Consider the following 23,174-nt stretch of genomic DNA (forward strand, 5'->3'; position numbering starts at 1 on the left):
CAGGCATTGCCCGATATCAGATAGAATTGTCAACTTGTTGCTCTGACATTGCCTCCACTCAAACCAATTTCTGTAGGAGAGGAGGATTCGATTTTCCTTAACCATCTAATCACTAGAGACCAATGTGTCTGCCTGAATCTAATGCCATTTCTCCTCTTTGAATAAATGCCTTCAAATCAGAGTGCTATTCAGATTTCAAACTAACTGGTACTTTTAATCGATTTAGAACAGCGTCTATCTTGTCTAAAGTGCTCATCACTGTTGGTATCTCCTTGGTTGCAGCCCACAGTTTGACAATGCTTGTCAAAAGCTCGTTAGGCTGACATATACTTACTTTTGAGTACGCATTTACATGTGCACCCCTAGCATCCATACGCATCATGGCTGCCTCATGTATCCTTCATTCATTTGGAGCGATGGTTGTGTGCGTCCTCAGAAATGAACAATACATGAACGCAAAATGCGGTTAAGCAGCAAGTATATCTTCGTCCATAGCTCATTTGTCCCACCCGAGGTGCTGATTGGCTAATCATTAGTCCCCCCTGCAGCACTCATTGCAGTGATTGCTTTTTCAGCCAAGAAATCGCTCTTTCATGACAAGATGCCAGACGAATCAGTCAGCTCGGTGGAGTGGGCGTAGACCCAAGCAAAGCTGGAAATTGTTTTCAAGCGCTTTCCACTACTGCACACGGGAGAAGTGAGCACTTTCTGGTAGAAATCTTTAACCCAAACCATGATTCCCCCTAAACCTGACCAAGAAAAGTTCTCTGGCAGAAATCTTTGAAGGCTAACTTCTCCCTTCAGCTCCACAACCACCATTACAAATGTGACTCACATGACTGTTTTTTTTTTTATCTGCACATGGTTTTGGGTTAAGAATAGATTATAGTTTGGGTTAAAACAATGCTAAATGCTAATGTTGGCATGCTAACACATGTACAGTGACAATGCTAGCATACTTAAATTTAGCAGGTACAATGTTACCATGTTCACTTCTTAATTTATCATGTCAACATACTAACATTTGCTAATTTGTGCTATACTGCAGATCTGCAGGGTTGCACTTTCAGTTTTTGAGGTGAACTAGCTCTTGTTTGTGTTGTGTTTTAATGCTTTCCCATTCTTATTTTCAAAGTGATATTTTGGCCTGATAATCACGAAGGAAGAGCTTTCCAAGGTTTTAAAAAAATCAAAACCAATACCAAAACCAAATTCAACCTCACTCTAGCGCAACAGGAAAGGTCATGGGATCACCAGAGCTATTAGAGCTCACCTCCTGGTCACAATGATTTTTTTTTGTACAAAATTTCATGAAAGTCAATAAAATAGTTGATATCTTTATTATTGCTAGCATGTGTTTAGGGTTGGTGGTAGAATGAATGTGAATACTCTCCAGTGTCAGTGCCACACAACTGGTGCACCCAACCATCCATCCTGACCTCCTCCCTAAAAGCTTTTACAGCGGTAGAACAACTTCACACCTCAGCTCCTCACAGACAATGGTTGTAATTTGCAAAGCCACAGGGGTCAAAAACTCAAACTGGCTTGGAACCTCTGATGGTAATGTCATCTCATAGGGGGGCCACTTCAGTGTTCATGTGCTGCAAGAAATCGTAATAATTCTGAACTTTTACTTTTTTGCTCTATTAATAACATATTTTCATCATTTGACAAAGCAAACACCAATTTCTATACAATTTTATATACATTAGTTAGCTGTGCATTGGACACAAACTCAGCAACTCTTCTGTTACTTTGAGCTGATGAATAATACCACCAATGAAAATCTGATACTGAAAAACTGATCACAAATGTCACCTGCTGTAAGGCTGTGATGGTATGGATTTTTTTCTGGCCACAGTGAAAAAGCAATGTATTCCCGCAATATGGTGTTTTAACGAGAATGTCCAGATTATTACACTTTATTGGAATTTGTTGAAGGATACTGTCATAAGAGTAGCGTAGCTTCTTTAAGTGACAGTGCTGCTAGTGCAGGAAAAGTGTAAACTTAGTAGAAAGCTGTCAACTTGGGAGTAAATGTACAGTACAGGTTACAGCGTGTAAGTTAATAAACACTGCAGCTTCTCAAGACCAATAAAAGTCTTGTTCCGTTATTTCCCAACAGCTGGAAAAGTGATGGGTTAGCCCCAAAATAAGGTGAGCAGGAAAGGCTAAAGTCAAGCTTATGCTAAGGTTTTACTTGTACAATGTCAACTCTGTTGAGACTGTTTCCCTTTCAGAAGCTTTGTAATCATGTTTTTACCCATCCACCGGCAATCCCATGACACCTTGGGCTTAGAGTCAACCAGTCAGAGGCTGTGTTCCTGACGCGACGTGCATGTAGTTCTGATGTCAATGCATTGCACAATGTAATAACAAGAGCTTGAAAACAAAATTTGCTGTGATGATGGTAAGGAGCTCAACCCCGCCGCAGGCATCACATGACCGCTGTGTTGTGATAATGAGGTTATGGTCACGACGCAAACTTAATAACTTGCTCAGCCACTCAGCTGCTGGTGTTTAAGACCCCTGCACAAATCATAACAGTAGTAGAACATTGCATTGTGTCTTGTCTTTGTATTTCATCATATCATCACATATTAGAACACTGCACTCATCAAACTGTACAAGAGGATTACTGTGTTATGTTTGCTTTGTGAAAAAAAAAAAAAATCAGGACGAGGGGTGTCAGATAGTTGTCCCTTGCGTCTCCTGCAGGTCCTCAGCTTCTATTTGCATCATATACTTGATGAACATTTTCTGTGCAGTTACTGCCGCAGGCTCCCATCTGCCAATATCTGAGTCACTTTATTATTCGCAGGTGGTGAATCATGCGCTTTAAGGGTTGTGTATTCTCTGTGTCTCTAAAATAAAACCCTTTTTTCCTATGATGCCCCCTGAACATAAGCATTTTGTGTACAAAGATCATGAAAATACCTGTTGAAATAAAACAGAGCCCTCTGAAAGCCAAGGTTTATACTAAATATGTTAATAGTTCTAACATCCCTTCAAGCAATCTGGATATTTGGGGTCATTACGGAATGAAACCCAATACAATCTCGAAAGGAAATGATGGGTAAACTACCATACTGTCTTATCTTTGCTTTAGAACAGTCTGCTGCAGATGCACTTGTTGCTGTTTTTGCTGTATTTAGTGACAGTTAAGTTAAATTTCTTGATGCTTTTATTCAGAATAACTCAGAGAGCTTGGTGTCTTGTTCAAGGACACTAGACTGGCAGTTGATGGATACACAGGAACTGAACCTTATGTTAACTGACTCTTTCTCCAACCACTCAGCCAGACAGAGCACTGCCGCCGAGGCTATTTGTGGTAAGATTTTTCAGTTAGGATGCTTGTGTAATTTAGCCTCTGCACTGCTGTCAATGCCCTCTCAACACCAAAGACTTTGTGAAATGACTTCACCTCCCGATTACGTCATCCTGCCTTTGCGGGCAAAAGAAAGACATCAGTAAAACCGATGAATACTTTGACTTTGCGTTTGATGAGAGTGAAGATCGCTGGTGGTCTGAGGGGCCCGTGTGACAAGACATGTGCACGTACACGCACATCATTATCATGCACAACTGGAAGGATGTTAATGTTCTGGGGTACATGTAAATGTTTGTGCTTTTATGTTTTTATGTAAGTGCGTGTTTAGTGTTTATGCATTTGTGTGTGTTTGACAGAGAGAGGTAGCAGCTGTAGGAACCAGGGGGCCCCAGGGCTCTAGAAGACGTCAGACCCAGCTGGACGCCTCCAGGGGAGGTCAGGATGTGTTGACAGCTTCCCGAGGCAGATGAGAGAGCAGAAGAGGCTCTTGCCTCTCGTCTCCAGCGTATGTGGATGTCTCTGAAGATGGCACAACACATCATGTCACGTTTCACTGTAATTAACATTTTCCAGGGGTTTGTTGAAGGGTAGGTGGGTTGGAGGGTGAGTGTATGTGTAGGCATGTGTCATCGATTTGTGTGAAAATGGTTGAAGCTACTTAAAAAAGTGTGTGAAAGCAGGGCAGGAGCCACATTACAGTAACCTCCTATCTTTAGATTGAAAAAGGCTTAAATAGGATTTTTCCCAATTTCAAAAGCAAATCCTAACTGACTTTAGGGATCCTGTCTCATGTTACTTCATCCTATCTTATGTCAGTAGCAGGTTAGAAAATCCTAAATACTCAATCCAACATCACTTATCAAATTTTGTCTGTTACCTAGCAACCATCAGCACTTTTTTCATAGAATATATAAACACACATTTCAGAAGTCCTCAAAAGGGGTTAAATAAACTTAAAAATGGCATCACGGCACTTAAACAGTAAACTTTCACCAGTGTTTTTAATAATTATAGATAACTATAAATAGGCCGAAATAAACACAAGTAGAACAAAATATATGTATTTATTCATGAATACATACAGAATGCTGCCTATAGAGCTAACATAAAAAAAATCAGCATTAGCGTCTGTTAAAAAGACACATATCAGACAACATATATGATACTGATATAGACAGATATGAGCCAATATTGGTTCATTGAAACATAATGAAAAATACATTGTAACATAAAAAAAAAGCAAAAAACAAAAAACTGGGGCAAAAACAATGATGGGTAGTTAACTTCAAAAACTAGAGGTGTTGGTAACATTTGTAGAGAGATCCAGAGATGTTCTTTTTGGGAAATTTACAGCTTGGTAGATTAAAAAATGAGAGCAAAGATCACAGACACAGTCTCTGTTGTATCCAGCAGCAGCTGTACAGATAAAACAAGTTAGCTAACACAACCATTAGCCATCGTTAGCTAACACTACCTTTTGCAACTGTCAGCTAACTCTATTAGCTACTGTTTGCTAGTCAATGAGTTAACTACTACTATAAGTGCAAAAGTGCAAGTTAGGACTAACGGTTATCCTAAAGTTAAGACAGTTTATTTAAGGAAACTAGGAATCTTGTGCTATGCACTTTTCCTATCTTCAGTTAGAATAGAAACATTGACTTTGGATCTGTTCATCTGTAACAGCTCCTGACCCTAATTACCATGGTTACCAAACAGTTAAGACAGGCTCTGCAAATTAGTAAGTTTCTGTAATGCAGCCCCAGATGTGGATTCTTTCTTGCTTGATGTCTCATTCGTATAAAAACCCTTTGGTATCTATGCTCGCATGTGAAAGTTACAAGGTGGACATTCCTCACAAAGTCACTCCCCCTCTTGTGCAAATGGCCATTTTAAAACACAGCACGGGTTTTATCCCTGTGTTCAATTATCTTAATGTTGAAGCAGCTGACTATAATGCCAGACATCACTGCCTCAGAATCGCTCCATCCTTCTCGCACTGAGAGATCTACCTGCCCATCAGTGCCACGGGCCCCTCATCATTAACAGCCTTGAAAAGCTCACCTCCAGGTGCAAAGGTCAGAGGCAGCTGTGATCCAGGCAGCCATCCTGCGATCTAGGTGCCTTCCTCTTCGCTTGGCGGCCTCCATATTGATTTGATTAGTTGCTAATTAAAACTTGGCAGGCTGGGCCGGGCACAAAGGAGATCGCTCAATTAGCGGAGTGTCAGAGAATCTAATTCTCCCTCTTTCACCCTCTCCCTCTGTCTTTCTCTCCCTCTCCCTTTCTACTCTATCACACATCTCCATTCTGTTTAATGAGTATAAAGGATGAGTGAAAGGGGAGGGAGGATAACTCTCCGAGGGAAGAGATCGAGCACTCTCGAGGAGCTAAAAGCATCCAGCCCTGTAATCCTTAAGCTAATCTTTGCTTAAAGATGCAGTTTGTAAGTTGTAAAGAAAGCGCCGTCTGCCAGTGGACGTTTGTTTGGGCATGTTGCCTCCAGCGTGCCTTGATGCCTGCTACCTTCTCCTCTCCTGGCAAGACAACCAAGTAACACACAAGCTGTTGCAGTTTTAGTGCCGTGCCTCTGGGAGAAGGAGTTATGAGCTTTAAGATCCTCTTTTTGTATTTGTCAAGACACCAGATTTTCAAAGCTCCGTAGACGAGAATAGTGTTCTATTATGAAAGCTGTTTTTCACCTAGGAAATTCATGTGTTGATCCTGCTCATTTTCACAATGACATCTGAGGTGTTTTTCTGCACACAAACAACGTCTTTGAGGAAACATCTCTGTTAGAATAACATGATGCAGCTCCAGGTCCTTTTGGGGTTGAATGTGCTCCTCGCTGAATTCAGCCTTTTATCCAAAATGACTGTCTGCCTGCTCTCTCAGATCCTCCTCTGTCTTTGTCTGCAGCCTACAGAGAGGAGATGAGAAGACGAATACCATTTTTATTAAAGAGATTCCCTCAAGTCAGCCACATCTGGCCAGTTGTTTGTCCGCAGGTGGATGCATTTTAAGATGTGCAGGCTCTTTAGCATGTCCTCTAATGCGTTCATTTTCTCAGCGACATAAAAGTCGAATATATGATGCAGAGAGGAAGGCAAGAGGGATGTATAACTGGGACTATTTGTTTATGTTGTTATCAGTTAGCAGCAGGAGTCTTGGCTTTTCTGATTCTTCTTTGCTTCCAGCGACTCTGCGTCTCCAGAGTCAGCTCCCACATGGACCTCGGCTTTTCAGTCAGCTCCTCACCAGCTTAGACGGGGAAAGTTATCGCTGTCAAATGGATTTAGATACTGTATGTGGCTCTAATGTATGTCAACATATATACAGGCGCATGCATTCAGGGGTGATGCTCTCTGCTATATAGGAAGGAGATTTCAAGATGGATAAGCAGAAATGTTTGGCTGCTGTCAAAGAATGAAAGCAGAGAGCAAAGGTCGGATGAGTTGTATAAATCATCCGTCATATTTATTTTATGTAACATATGAATTTAGTTTTGTTCACTTTTTAAGCCCGTAAGGCTGCAAATGAACAACACCTCCCAAACTCACACCCACACACACACACAAATATATAACAGCTCTCCTAAATGTCCGTATTGTTAAGCCAGGCTGTCATCATCCTGCTGCTCCTGGCAAACTGGACAGGGTCTGCATTCATTAGTCAACTTCATACTCTTATATAATTTTACAAGCAGCAGTATATGTGACTGCAGAGACTGGGTGCTTCCACTGAGGCCTGGTCGGGGCGCTGACTGCAGGAGAGCTGGCTCACCTCAGACCTGATTGACTGTGGCTTTTATACCGTTCCTCCATTTTGCAGCAGAGCAGCGCAGCTTAAAATGTCAGCAGTCGCCAGTTGTGGGTGCCAGTGGCAATTGCTCATAGGCTGGCACTGATTAGCTCTGAATAAGCCTGAATGGCAACCTGGTCTGTGGTGTACATAGTGGGCTATTGTCTGATGCCTGGATGCACACTAGGAGGATATCCCCTTGACATGCGTGGATAATGTGGACAGATTAGTCCTATCATTCATTACAAAGGGACTCCTACAGATTATGTTACTGCAATGTACCCATAAAGACGAGGGCACTATACCAATATATAATGCATTCTGTCGTGTTAGACTATATATCATAGGGAATTCTGGACATTGTAATACTGTGATGTAGCTTAAATGTCATGTTTTCTCATCTTAAAGGCCCCGTGTAACTATTTTACACTATCAGCTTCTTACTATGGGTGATGAACCTTTACATAAACACATTTTACACAACACATTTTCCCTGCATGTTTGAACAGTATTCATTATTTTATATGAGAGATTTCTGTATTTCTGTATGTCTTTGTGCTCTTCTGACTTGGTGAGGTGTTTGGTGTGGGCAGGACTCAGGTGGAAAAAAGTGATGTCACATACTTCCCTATAACGATCAGGTCTCAGCAATATTCGAATCAAAATGTGATGGATGTATTGTAAGAACTGGATGGCGGACTCCAACATGGCGCCCATTCATTTCAATATTCAAAGAAAATTGCTTGCCAAGTGCATAAGGCAAGAAACTTTTCTAGCAACTTGGTTTACTTCTGAAGTTTTCAGCAGCCTGCACATGTGTGTCCTGCTGGCCCTGCTCACTCATTCCCACTCAGTCCACTGACATCACATAGACCCCGTTTCCATGCACATGTGCTGGCCTGGCTTGATTTGGTTTGACTTGGCACTTCAGCCTAACACAGCAGGGATTTGCACGTCCATCTTTGTCAAATACTTTACAGATGTTTCTTTTATAACAGTAGTTTAGCTGGAAAAGGTTTTTTGGCCTTTGGGGTACTTTTTTTTTTTTTTACTTCCAGTACTGAAAGTAGCCCCTGGGGCAACCTGACACAAGGCTGAGTGGTGGCACCAGGTCTCTTAATACATCCATGGATGACAGTTATGGGGTTGTTTTCTTATGTTGCCAGGTCACTGTTAATCAAATATTGTTAAACCACAACCACACGGTCTTGTGAAAGCGTATTAGCTGAGCTTTTGACTTAAAATTGTAATAAATAGGACACCTACAGATACTGAGGTTTTCATCTTTATCACTGAGTGTTATTTAGCCATGAATATACAATTTAAAAGAGAAATACTTAAAGTTGCAATTACTGCTTTGATTTTTCTGGACTCTTGTGAACACAAAATTGACATGCAATCACTTTTTAAGTTGATAAAGCAAACTCATTAATAAACAATTGTTTATTTACACATCCAGCAGATACAGAGCAACATTATCATCCGTTTGGAATCATGATTGTAATTTGATTTACCTGATGAATGTAAGTTAGCTCTGTTCTCCACCAACTCCTGAGGGAAATGTGTGATTCATTAGCAGCTAAATGCTCCACTGTTGGGCCTTTTCCACCAGCGCTTTTGGCTGCGCCGAACCAAACCATATCGGCGCAAATTGCATTTCCATTATGACTTTCAGCACGCTGAACTGTGCCAAGCCACGCCTTAAATGGACCTTCTTTGGACTGGGGCCAAAGCGAGCCTGAGCCACCTCCAAGCGGGCTGCGATGAACCTCTTTTCCCCTCCTTGAACAAGCGAGTGTTATGATACTGACCTTGTGTGTGCAGAAGAGCAGAGAGGAAGATGTTTCTAAAAGTCTCTTTATGTTGAGTTCTCAGTACTTTTGTAGCTTGTAGCTTGAAATGTAGTTTCTCTCCTCTGATGCTGTTTGTGCTTTCAGGAATCTGCATTATTTTACCATTTCATATTTCCTTTCAGCTTGTCAGAGTCATGTTAAGTTACTGCAGATGTCCCCCACCTCCATGAAAACATTTCCTGTTTATGCTGCTTCGTAATAAAAGTGTTTAGCTAACGAAACAACATGGGACTTTCATTGTGAAGAATTTAAGGAAACAGTGTGTTTATCCCAGAGACATATACCTTCAGGTAAAAGACACCCCTTCAAGCGGGTAGCCCTGTTGTAATGGAAATGCAAACTCCTGCTGTGCTGGGTTGATGTGCCAAGTCAAATCGAGTCGAGCCAGGCCAGCTCTGTGTATGGAAAAGATATATGTTCACCAACTAGTCACTAACTGTGTCTGTGACTGTCTGTTTGGTGCTGGGGAAGTAGAATACTGTGGGTTTTTAGAGCTTTTCTGCCTGAAACCTATTCCTGCTTTTTCCAAAAATGAGGCTATGAGAGCAGTGAGTGTGAACCAAAACAGTAAAATTGCGGCCTGGACAGCTAAACAATGAACTGAAACTGGTTATAAATCTCAATAAAGCTGAGCAGAGCTGCAGATTCAGGTGATAATGCTCTGCAGGTTCATCATTACGAGCATTCACATTGCCACCTTATTTTCACATTGTCAATTTAATACATACTTGTAAAAATACTGATTACAGCTCCTTAAAGATTTGAGATCAAGTTTTCACAGGCTTTAAAGGTCATAATTAAACTGTAGCTGTGTGAAATCAAGAATTTAGTCACATTCAAAGATTCATCATTTTCAAGAAATTCACTTTACACTTTAATTTTTGTGACAATCGATTAGCTCGACAGCTGTGAAGAAGATGTGTTGTTCACCCAAATCATAAAAAGAAAAAGATTGATTTCTGCACTTACCTCTAATGATATCTGTCCATTGTCTTGGGTTTAATTTGCCCAGGCTTTGAGATTTCTGCCCTGACTTCAATACCAAATACAATGGGGATGAATTTAGTTTCTCATGCTCACAGCATTAAAAACATCTGTCTTAAGAAACAGTGCCTCAGTTTCCCTGGACAATCCCCAGAACACACCATTAACAAATTTCTCAGGAACTACTTCTTTAGTAGCGAGCAGTTCCACAGAAAAGGGCTTTCTATTTTATTATTTTTTTTTCTTTTTCTATTTCAGGCCAATTGTGTGCAAATGTAATGGATCATAAAAAACAGATCAGAGTACACTCACTGTAATGTCTCTCTGGGTGTTCATCATCTTAGTTTAAAAATGCAATCTCTAAGAATGTGAGAGTGTGTGTTGGACAGAACAAAAGGACATGTGACAAGGACAGAGATTAAAAGAGAGAGAGAGAGTGTGTGTAGACAGCGTTTATGAGTGTAAAAGAGAGAAACCATATCCGAAAAGAGAAACTGAAAGTCCACATTGACTGAGGAGTGTGTGTATGTGTGTGTGCGCGTCAGGTGACAGGGAGGGATGGGGACATGGGCAGGTCCTGGTAATGAAGGACTGATAAGTCCCTATTTCCTGGGCCTGGGTTAATTGTGCCTACAGATAAAGGGTAATAAATTGTCACAGGGCAACGGCAGGAGCCTGGGCTGGGCCCTGTTCCACATTCATCATGACTGGCTGGGCCTGTGAGCCAGGAGAGCGGGCAGGACTCAAAGACTGCAGGAGCCTGGCAGGCAGGGAGGAAAGACGAGAGGGAGAGGAGAGACCTCACAGGGACGGAGGAGGATACAGTGTTGGTCTGTCTTACTCACACAGCTTCTGCAGTGGGCTGTACTGTGCTGTGTTGGAACAAGGACAAGAGATGACCTGGTAATGGAGAAAAATGAGAGACAGAAAAATGGTGAAGTAAATGACTTAGATGTTCCAATGTTAAAGGATTAACCAGCAGTTTTATCATAATATAGTGAAACTTACACATACTGACTGTAACAGCAGTAGTGGAAAAAGCACTCACAAACCAACACGTTCTCTCTTCCAACTCTAAAAATATGCCATCTTGATCAGTAGCTAAGCCTTCAAACTCTGCGCCAGTTTCATGTGTGTGGGACTCTGCAGTCAAGTTAGCCAGAATAAATATGCAACGTTTGGGTAGACTTTCAAAATATGGCGCTTTTCCATACACAGAGCTGGCCTGGCTTGACTCGGTTTGACTCGGCCCATCAGCCCGGCACGGTTGGGGTTTGCATTTCCATTACAACAGCCTACTTGCTTGACCTGGAAGTACAAACAGTGACACAGGAGATAAACTACGTTTCAAAGCACAGAGATTCAGTTGGAAGCTACAGAAGTACTGACAGGTGAACATAAAGAGACTTTTAAAAATGTCTTTCAAATCAATATACTTTACTGATTTTTCACAAAATTCTGCTAAATTTTAGAGACCGTCTCAATCAGATTGTAACTTTGGAAAATCACTGCCAACTTCATCAATCAGCTATCAGCAGCTATGTTTGTCCATTGCATTCTGGGAGAATACTGTACTGCCAGTGGTGGCACCACAGCAAAAATCAAGCTTTTTTTGGGGGGGGGGGGGGCTTTTTTGATGCCTTTATTTAGGTTAGACAGCTGAGGGTATGTTGGGAAAAGGGGAGAAAAAGTAGGGGGATGACAAGCAGCAAATGGCTAAAGCTATAAATCGACCCCACCACTGGTGCAGAGGTACAGCCTCAGAACACGGGACACATGCTCCACCAATCAAGCGACCAGGACATCCCAAACAGTTTTTTTTAAGGCAAACTATGCAGGATTCTCCCAAAAAACAATGCATTGACTCATACAAAATTAATTTCAATCTCAGTTATCACCCACAACCCACCAGATGTGTGTCTGCATCTGCAGTGATATTTGTAATAGATGGGAGCATAAACAGTTTGGTGTTTTCAACTTACTGTGCACCTTTAATTACTTAAATCGAGGTTCCTGTGAGAGGTTCACCTGAGATCAGTCAGGCAAGAGGAGAGTGGAGCGAGGAGGTTTTTTGACCTTCTTTCTTCTTGTTCCATATTTTTGTTTGAATGTGATGGATGCTTGATTGATCCTTTGGACATTTTTGATATTTTTTTCTGTACCACCTTTGTTGTGTTTAAGTAAACTATTAAAACTTTCCAGTGGAATTTCCAGTGGAATAATTCGAGCGTCATGCCAAGCCTCATTCTGTTGAATCCTACATCCATGCTCTGCCTGTACCGTCTTATTTTGTCATTATTTACTGTGCCTGGAACACTTTGTCAACAGCTAACATCAGTATTTGACATCCTGTGAATGAGACTCAACAACCAACTATATTTCTTTGTGCGTTTACAAACAGCAATTGACAAAACCTTCTTATTCTACCTTTAAGAATGCGTGACTACTTAATAAAACAGAAACATCAAGGAAAAATTCGGCACTTGTTGACCTGGGGGCCCCCTGGTTACCCAGAGATGGAGATTAGAAATCCAATTTGAAATAGCCTCTAGTTCTTCCTCAAGACCAACAGCATCACTGTGACATCACTGTGACATCACTGGAATCAGGCGGAACAACAGATTTTGTAGCAGGAGAAGAAGGCGTTTTCCTGGTCACTGTAGCAGCACTGTAGAATTTATTGCTTCAATTGACTACATTTACCATCAACACTCATATCTACATGAAAATTGCCAAAAGTTACCTTCACTAGCAGCCAAAAACCTGCTGACCATAAGTGTTTTAACTTCTCACCTTGCTGCAGAGATGTAGAGTGTGGTGTAGGCGGACGGTGCAACTAAACTGTTACCAATAATGTTACTGGCTAAGTCAGAGCTGTATAGGCAGCACACAAACACCACACAATATTCTCCAGTATGTTTATCTATAGAATCAGTTATATCCAGTACTCATTACTCTCATTTAGCATGAGACAAGTGTCTGCAGTCAGGCAGAAGTGGTGGACAGTGTGGCTGCAGCTGTGGGGAAGAGTAAAATCTATTCTCACTCCACCACAATGATGTCTGTAGCAAGATGTGTTTCCAGTTTCTGTAATTGTTTTCAGGTTTTCAGATATTATAGGAGCTTGTGTAGGACGTTTATGTGACCCAATGTGCTCATAAAAGCTCCCCAAAGCTCATTTAATAATGTCAGAAATGCATTTTCAACCAATAACATCAAGCCCGATTATTATGTCCTGAAATGTGGATCTTGGAAAAAGCTGGGATGTGCGGAACCACTGATATTACATGTGCTGTTCCATGATAAATATATTCAGAGCAAACAGCCACACATGGCGTCAGCGAGATGTAGTTCATTACATAAAGAAACAATTCACGGTGCATGTTTTAGTGGAACTCAGTGTGCCACCTTGCCAGCATGACAGATCACTTCTTCACACTGAGAGATTGTGGTGGTTGGAGGTTGGCGCAGCGGCTGAGGAATGATGCATCCCACACATTATACAGCAGAGCTGCTCCCACAGAGGAAGTTGATGTCCCCACCATGCAATGATGACACTCAATGCGCTGTGACATATGATGTGTGTACAAACAGTAAGCACATAGGCTGGGGCCGTTGTTCCTTTTGACTGTTTTATGTGGGTCACACGCGGTGTACTGGGGCGCAGCGGGGGAGGGAGGACGTTTTTCAAGCAACCCATAAAGGAAGGAAAAACAATGCCCTTGAGATGTGACTTCTTGTCTCACAGGAAATCACCACGCAGAGTTATGTGGTACACGTCCCTGACATTGAACCACGAAAGAAAGTTGCGCTCCTGCATGTTCCTCCTTTTCTGCTCTGCATTCAGTAAGATTTTCCTCTCTGACAATTTTCTTTTCACTGAATCTCATTTTGCTAACCAGGAATGTTACAAGTCTTTTAACGAGAAGGAAAATGGTTTGTAAAGCAGAAATGAAGCTGCATTGCAAGTGTAAGCTTTACACTTTCTTGTCATATGGTTTGTGTTTCTCCCCAAGGAATGAAACAGGACTGACAGAAACTGTGATACTTGATAGGCCTACTCTGTGATCACAACGTCATTTCAACATTTACAAGCTACATCATTTAAAATGATGGTAAGGAAAACTTTGGTCATTTGCAAGAGATGAGTTGTTGTAAAGATGGAGGGGGAAAATAATCTGAAATGGAGGAAAATAGTTAAAAAGAAAAGAGTGAGATTAAAAAAAACAAGAGAAGAGAGGATGAACTCTGAAACATGAACAGAAATACATTACTGAAGAATAAAGGCCTGTTCACCTTGGGTCAACTTTGGCACAAATTTGTGCGGTTGAACAGTAACAAGCTGTCTTGACAGTGCTGACCTTTGAAGAAACAGAGAGCCAGAGAGTCCAAAATGAAGTTAATAAAGCTTATTAGCCGTGATGCACCATCCAGTTTCATTTAACTGTCTCTGTCAAATAAATGACTCCACAAAGAGGAATGTTTTTTGTACAGTTATGAGGCAGGAGACGATGGTACAAATATGTCTGGTGAATAAACTTTGTGAACTTATTGTCCCGTTATCAGCCATGCTAACTATTAGCTACAACCAGGAGAGCTTTCTCCTCTTGTTCAAATTATGTGTAATCCTGAGAACAAATTGCCAGGGTGGAGAAAACAGCCCAGATACTAGATATAAGCTTCATAACCTTTTGTGATTGACTAGTGTTAGCCTGGCAGGCTGGTTGCTAAACTACAGTAGATGATGGTGAGCTATAATATTTTACCAACTAGCCCTACAGGTAGTCACTCCGTCGCCACATGAATATGAATTTTTAAGGTGTGACCAGACCCTAAGTCTCATGACATTCTACATATTTTACACAAATAGAGCTGTGATGGTATGGAGTTTTTCTTAACATGGTGACAAAGCAACATATTCCTGTGGGATGGCGGTTACTATGACTGCTTTAATAATAATGTTTTATGGGACTTTATTGAAGCATACTGTCATAAGTGTAGCATAGCTCCTTTAGGGGAAAGGGCGGTGCATAATGTATGCATTTCCCAATTGCTGGAAAAGAGAAGGAGGTTAGCGCCAAAATAAGCTGAGCAGGAAAGGCAAATGTTATGCTAATGCTAACACTAGTGGTAGCTAGCTTGAACAGCAGCGTCTGGTCTCGAAATATAGTATATAGTATAAAATAAATTCATAATGATACATGGCAACGTCTTCTGTGGTTATTTTTTTCCTGTTGAAAACAACTGTTCTTGTTGATAGCATATTGTTAGTCACCCATTGGTAATCTGGTAAGACTTTGTTCCTCACTTGTCAACCAATCAGAGGCTTTGTTCCTGACTTTTGAATGACAGTGCTGATACATAGATGTATCAATAGAGCCATGCGTTGATCTTAACATGAAAATGACCCTTCAAAATAAAATTTGCGGTGATCAATGAATGCAGTAATCGCCACATCCCTACATACAAATTACACAAACAGACCAAAAATAACAATTAATTAATCCTACTAACAAGTGAGCCTGAGATCATTCCTCTGCCCTGTTGTTGGAAATACGTACTGAAGCACCAAATGTAGTTTTATTCACTCCTGAAAATAGTCTCCTACAAATATACTGTTTGCTCTTGTTTGAGCTGTGACCTGTTTTTAAAGATTTACATCTGAAGCAGGAACGAATGGGCTTGGAGCTGACTGCCACGGTCAGGGTGAGGATGTCTGAAGTACTGAAAGACAGACTAGTGCATAGCTGGTTTCATCCTCTTTATGGATGTGTTGATGATAACAAAATATAGCACATTTTCACACTTTAAACAACATTAGAGAAGGAAAAGAAAAACAAAATATTAAAACATGTATATAAGAGAAGAGAGGAGCTAAAACAAAAAGAGACAAAAAAAATGAAAGCTAGAGTCGAGGGGGAGGAGAATTTCACAGTAGAGAGGAGATGACAGTGGATATCAAGGAAAAGAGGAGGAGATGAAGGTTCAAAAAAAAAAAGAAAGTGGAGAAGATGGAGAACCAATGAACGCTCAAATTCATTTGTTCTCTGCCTCTCTCTCTACCTGGTTGCACACACCTTCTCTCCGCTCCACCAGCCAGTGTTCACAGCTATAAATCTTGGAGTGGCATTTTGGCCGGCGAGTCCCACGTAAACACGGCCGGCGAAATGTCAGTGCAGAAGGCAGACAAGCCTGACTTAGGAAGAGGGAGAGTAGAGGCAGTAATGTCACCACACTTTAACACACCCACCATCAGTCTTCATGACATTTAAGAGATCTAGCCCTCGATCCCTCTGGCCACGGCACACAGAGGGAAAGTTTGGAGTGGAAGCTGCGAGGACCTGATGAGTCAGGGGGTTTAATGGGTTGATCTGATCACAAACAAAAGGCTATTGCCCTCACTTAATGTGTAATCTTTCTTGTTATACCAGTCAGCAGCTTTCCTCGCCGTACAACTTAACAGCTACACGTTAAAAATGAGAGGCAGAGTGCACTCCGGAAGGTAAATTCATGACGTATTTTTATTGTTCGTTTTACAACCATTTTCTTTTTCTCATTTTTTTTTTACAGCTCTCTCCTCAATCCAAGCAGGTCATTTAAGAACACACAATGCTCATGTTGTTCTGCCTTTCAATTATCAGCCTAACTCTATCACTGCAATAAAACAACACTGAGGACAGTCTGACCTCTCAGGCCACAACATTCACATCCCTTTTTCTGCAACACCTTCTGTAAATAACAGAAAGGTAGAGGAAAAGTACAAAGTAGGGGAGACTGGGGACAGGGGGGACAATGTAACACACTTAATTTGTCCAGTCAGAAACAAACTTGACTGATGACACTCTGCACATGCTCAGTAGGATCTTCTCTCTGTCTGTAACAACAAGAGCAGGATCATTTCACCTCGGCAGCAGTTTTCAACAGACATACGAAAGTTACTTTTTTGATGAACAGTGTCTTTCTTCTGCTGTCTAAAGTTTAGATGACTGTGAATTAAAACATACTTAAATTTTATCTGAAGATTCTTGGTTAAGCAGTGACATGAACACACTATGCTAATATACATGTTTCTAGCTAGCGTACATGATTTAACTGTAGCTCCATGGATGGTGTTGAGGGACATGTAAAAGTGACATAGGCCTATATATGTAGTCACCTCTTAAGTTTATATTAAAAATCCCCACTAAGCAGCTTGCTTATCTACATCAAGTGTTAGCTAGGGAGGTACATCTTATAGTTAATATTAGCAAACCACTGGCTGACCAGAAAGCTAATCTACATAAATCATTAGCTAGCTAGTTCCATCTGATAGCGAATATCAGCAAAATGCTTGCTAATGCAGTATTTAATATCATAGTATTGCCCTTATTAGTGAAAATATATCAACTGTGTTATTTATTAGTGCTCATATAGTGAACGTTTCTCATATCAAAAGATGACTGATGTATTTCAAGTAGTCTGAGTCTGGTCTCCCCTGTTGGAGAAGGCTGTTTGGGAATTTAAAAAGCTAACAGATCCTAAAGTTAAAAACAAAGTCGCGTGAAATTCTATCCGCTTTATTCTCCACTATCGGTCTTTCTTTAACCTGTCTCACTGCTGCATTGGGGCTGTATTGATTCCTAAATGAATAACTGAGTAGGCTTAACTGCCCTTTTCAAATCACCCCTGCCTCCTCTGTAATTCACTCCGCCTCTCTCCCTCTCGTCTTTCTTCCCCACCGTGATCTAAGTCTTTCCCATATCGTTCCATCTCCTCCCTTCTCGCCTATTATTCCCCTCACCAGTTTCTCTCCTCCTCTGACCTTCCCCTCCTCTACCTCTCCCTTCCTTGTCTCCCTCTCCACTCCTCTCCTCTCCTCTTGTGCAGTGCTGATGTGGATCCTGCTCTGTGACGGGTTGTTCAGGAGGGAATGGGCTGCTCGCATGGCTGGCCAGCCGGCCTCGGCATATCATCCGTCAGCAAGACACGCTGTTGTTTTAGAGTTCTGCTGGGAGCTGTCTCCTTGTCTCTGTCTCTTTCTCTGTTGCTTCACTCCCCTCGTGCACACACACACACACACACACACACACACACACACACACACACACACACACACACACACTCCTCCCCTGTCTTTCTCTGTCTCCGTGCTTCCATCACAGTCTCCCTCCGTCCCCCCTCCTGACTTATTTCCACTGTACATCTTAACTCGAACACACAGCTGATCAGCATTTTAAAATCGACCTGCGGGCTCTTTGCTCCAAGTGAATCAATAGCTGAGTTAGACTGGGACTGAATAATCCTGATATGTTAATTCAACAGTGTGGACTTGGGGAAGATGTCTGCTTTGTTTTAGGATAAAAGCTGTTAAAAAAACAATACTCTCTTGTCTGTCTCCTGTACAGGTGTTTCAGTTTAATGAGCAGCAGCACTTTTTACAGGTGTATTTGTGGTGTTATTTGTTATTATTGTATTGCATGGTGTATCTACAGAAGACTAAGCTAGACACGGCCCTCCCTTTTCAGGTGGACTAGTTTGAACACAGGCTTATACCAAATGGGGCACTGGACAGACATGGTCAGCCCTTTGTAGAGTGTGTTTTGACAGCGTGTCATCAATCCAGAGGTCCACCATGTTGACGGTACTGACAATAAACAGTGCATTTGCACTCACCACTGTTTCTGATGACTTGCTGACTTCAAACATTTTTGCGTTTAGCATATTCATAATAAGGGTTCATTTGAACACCTCTTCCCAGTGGTATTCACAACCTCGATGGGGTTGAGGGCAACAATTTTTGCTCAAAATGGTCCATTTTAGTCAACCATATAATATAAGCTTGCAAGAATAACAAACTAGTTTATCATTAAATGACTTCTTTAATAAATTGGTTGAAGAGGGAGGTTTTAATTAGGACAGATCGGCATTTTGATTCAAAAATTTGTACTAGTAGACGTATATTTATTTAAATGTCCAAAATGTAAAGATCAGTTGATCAAATACCTCAAATTTCACAACACATACGTCATTCATGAGCTGATACTGAAGCTCTCTGTTCCAGCCACAATCCATCTGGTTGATGGTATTAAAGGTCTTCAGCTGTCTACGGACATGCTAAGAAAGCGAGGAAGTTCAGGATAGGAAATAAAAATTGTGCAGTAATTATAAGAGGGAATTAGTTAATACTTAATTTCACCACATGTTAATCCCAGTTTCTCTAAATTGTCCTTTCATATGGACCATGTCCTCCTCTGTAAGTTTCAGTGGCTTCCATGTGTTTTCTTAAATTTTCAAAGGTTTAGACATCTGAAGGTTGGCTTAAATTGAATATTCAGTGTTCAATCCATTCTGTTGTTTACATCCTAGTATCTCAGAAACACCTGTCCACCCAGGTTACAGACCAAACTGTAACACTGATGCAAACACTCTATAATATACACAAAGTCCAGGGATGGTAATGATTAAGGACATAATCAGAACTAATCAATTGTAATTTATAAATATCCAACAAGTAGTTCCTGAATAATTTGGAATCAAGGACCGTGGAGTTGAATGTGATAAGTTACATAAGAACAGACTACGAGATGCTATATTAAAGAGTAAAAAGCTCTAAACAACAGAGCAGGTCTTTGTCATTGCCATACAGGATGAGCATTTTCTGACCTGGTGTGGTGTGGTGGTATTTCTGAATGGCAACCTATTGTGTTTTAGTTTAGTCTGCTAAAACTGGATGTTCTGTTACGAGGGGTCTCTCTCACATTAAAGCTATAACAAAAGACATATTGTGATGACGCTGTGATATAATAGCTGATGAAAATGTATCTGACATGAATCAGGCAGAACTCATGTTTATGGATGATGTAATATTAAAACTTTATTCATGTTACATTTACTCACATGGGCCAACTTCCTCTCTGATGTATCCTGAGTTTTCCGAGAAGTTATAGCAACTAGCTTGCAATGGCTAGCAGGAAAAATGCACCATACCATGAATAAATTAAGCATTTCTCTAAGTTTTAACATTGTCTACAACATTTGGGATAATGTAGGAACACAACTCAACAAAATATATCATATTTAACACATGCCTGGTGTTGTTATACATTTTAATGTGGAAATGTTAAATATTATAGCTTTAAAGCTGTAGGGCCTTGTAACTTTGCTGAACAGCTGCCTGGGTGGACACAAGCTGAAACATGCCATGACACCCTTCAACATGTTGACAGTCCAACCTGTGAGTACTCAGTTAGCATTACTACATTATTAAATGAGTACTCAGTAGTAAACACCTGGCAAAGTACAAACTCACAAGGTGAAAACAATACGAGCCAACTGCTGTCATGGCTGGCAATTACAGAGTATTAAATCAGCAACGCGGTAATGTTGGTTACACAGCAATATCTATCTAAAGTTGTCTAACATTAGCTAACCTTAGCTACTAAAAATAAAAACTACTGGTCACAAGCCTGAAGCAATGAACCAGCTTTTCATTTTTTGGGAGAAAAATCTTTTATTTCTGCTATAAAAAGTACAGTAGTCTCACTTCATTAATTACGGCTGATAGGCTCGGAATCAGGTGCTAATAAATTTTGCTTCATTACATTAGTTACTGTTTTGTGCCCTCTTAGGTAAAGCATCATCCCTCCAAATTTTTATTGTCAGAAAAAATGTTAATCATAGTATTCAATGCACAAATGGGTCTCATGAATTTAGATGGGTACAGGTTTACGCTACCTAAGGGTACATCTAAGTATTTATCTAGCTGGCATGTGACTAGCCAGCTAACTTCCCTGACAAACTGAAACAAACTGTGAAATCATTACGTACCTGTTAATGGAGTTCCAGTTTTATATGGAAATCTTCCACATTCTAAGTGTGATGTAATTTTTTCCCAGGCTGGAAATAATTAAAAAATAACACTTCATTAAAGTTTAGCACAGCGTCGCATTACATAATATCCTGCATTATACGTGTGTCAGCTGCTGTCCGGTGACAGACTTATGACTGAAGTATGACATGCACAAATAAAGATACTGTATGTGTTTGTTCATCATGTTACAGCCAGTGTTGGCTTTGTAGGCCACCAGTTACATCACACTGGAAGACACTTAACTTTAGCAAAGCTACCCAGAACAAAGGACAAAGATCTACTTCGGTTCACTAAAGCTAGTTACAAAAAGTAGCTCAGAATACTTTGTGAAAAATGATCAAAATGTCAATGTATATGTGGTGTGAAAAGAAAAACATGATATGTAAAAGACGACAAAAACAACAAAAAGAGCCACTCCATTGAGTTTAGTGCAGAGTGTTTAAAAATATATTTACTGTAATAAATAACACAGTGATCATGGTATGGCTTCAGCTGCAGAATCCTCCTTTGAAATTTCTATTGCTGGCTGGAATGACTATGTTTGTTTGTCCATTTCACATTTATTAGAGTCCAAATTAATGTTGAATGTTCGCAGAATGAGTCAGTGTCTTTTTATGGGCTGTAAGAAATGAAGGAGTACGTGTTTATAACAGTTAAATTTAGTGATATGTTAATGAAGTCAGTAGGCAGTAATACAGGCGGTCACTGAACTCCAATTTGAGGTTGTGTATTTTCAGAGCAGCTGGGTTTTTTTTTCAGGATAACAAGCCTATCTTTATATTGACATCAACAGAGAGCTAATCAACTTAAAGTGTAGGACTCATCGTTACTTGTTGTTGTGATATTTCAACTCATTTCAACCACTGATAGTATAATAAATAGGATACACCGTCTTGGCTCCAACTCACTATTTGCACTGTACTCATTTTTGAATGCACCATTGTTACATATTGCTCCTTTAATGGCTTGAATCAATATGAAACTACAAATTTAGATGAACTACCAGCAGGTTGTAGTTAAACTATATGATTCTAGTTAAGAACCCCTGGGGTGGAGAACATAAGTGTAAGATAGATGATCAGATTAAAAGAAGGATACTGTGGCTACTGTTGCCAGTGACGCTGTGTGATCTGTACGAGTGTGTGTAGGTCACATTTCCAGCACAGCTGAACTTTCTGGGACACTCGGGGTGAAGGATGAGGAGGCAGGTGTAATAAAAACCACCAGACTTGTGTTTCTGTGCTAGTTTTCCCACCAACTGTTTTTCATGATTTGGGTCCAGACTTTGAAATGTATGAGTCGCACTGAACTTGGCAGCATGATAGATAATAAACAACAGGTTCTTGTACTTCCTCAAAGAAAATAGGATCTTTGTCCAACACATCAATAAACCATCTCGGCTGTGTTTTAGATTTCATGTCCGTCTGATGTACAGCAGATCTCTGAGGCCACTTCTCAGTCTTCCTCTCCATACATAAATTTATAAAAAAAAAAAAAACCTGTGTATGAACTCGCAGCATTCTCAGCCGGGCTTCCTCACCTGTGGTCATGTTGTCTGTGAGCATAAAAGCTCGTCTCCTCCCGCCTCCCCGCTGCTCACACGCACCTTGTACCAGTAGGTGTATAAGTGGAGACTCGATGGATGCCTTCCCCCAGCCTCTTTGATCAACGTGCCATGCGCCCTCGGCCCACTTCCCGCTCTTCCTGGTGTTGTTATTCGTCCTATCGCTGATGTTTTCAGACACTTCCTCATGTAACACCGGCGCCGACCAGTCACCTCTTACTGCTGCTCCCACAGAGTATAGCACCAAGCCCTGCCGTGCCTGCTGCTCTCCCGCTCTCTTTCTCACTGTCAGCGAGCTGTTATTGAAATATTTAGCACCCACTCCAGCTCACAAGCATGTACTGCCTTTCTTCTGCCTGGCTGGAAAAATATTGGCTCGGCAGTATAAGTTGGAGCTGTACGGTGCGGAGGTACTTCAAATCGGATTTGACCGTTAAGGATCTTTTTCTCCCGTTCGGCAGACGTGCAGCTGAAGCACGCCACTCTCATGGAGTAGCGGGAGCATGTTGGCCCTGAAAGATGATGTCATTATTCTGTTCACTGGAAAGAAGATAAGGAGAGATAAGTGTCATTACCAGCCAGCTGGTGATCAAAGTCTAACCATTTCCATTTCGTTTAAATCTCTTAGTGGCGTGATGATGATAGTAGCTTCAAATGACAGTTTTCCCCGACCCACGGTCTCAGATCGATTCTCATCTCAGCTTGAGTGTTTCAGTGGCCACGGTGAACAACATTTTCTGTAGGGCTGTTGCTGAATGTTGCAGGGAGGAATTGTTCAGAAAGGCATAACAGTGG

At 41.0% G+C, this 23,174-nt stretch overlaps 1 long non-coding RNA gene across 1 annotated transcript; it reads right to left on the bottom strand.

Moving 5' to 3' along the window:
* Nucleotides 1-5,238: 5,238 nt before the first annotated feature.
* LOC146330392 (uncharacterized) lies at nt 5,239-22,871 on the bottom strand. The gene is made up of 3 exons (XR_014769861.1): nt 22,356-22,871; nt 10,812-11,274; nt 5,239-6,248 (listed from the first exon to the last, which is right to left on the bottom strand). It is a non-coding gene; the product is annotated as an uncharacterized LOC146330392 (long non-coding RNA).
* Nucleotides 22,872-23,174: the final 303 nt, after the last annotated feature.

The sequence above is a fragment of the Lutjanus erythropterus genome, chromosome 3 (genome assembly GCF_056507025.1).
Source record: "Lutjanus erythropterus isolate fLutEry1 chromosome 3, fLutEry1.hap2, whole genome shotgun sequence".
NCBI classification, from domain to species: Eukaryota; Metazoa; Chordata; class Actinopteri; order Lutjaniformes; family Lutjanidae; genus Lutjanus; species Lutjanus erythropterus.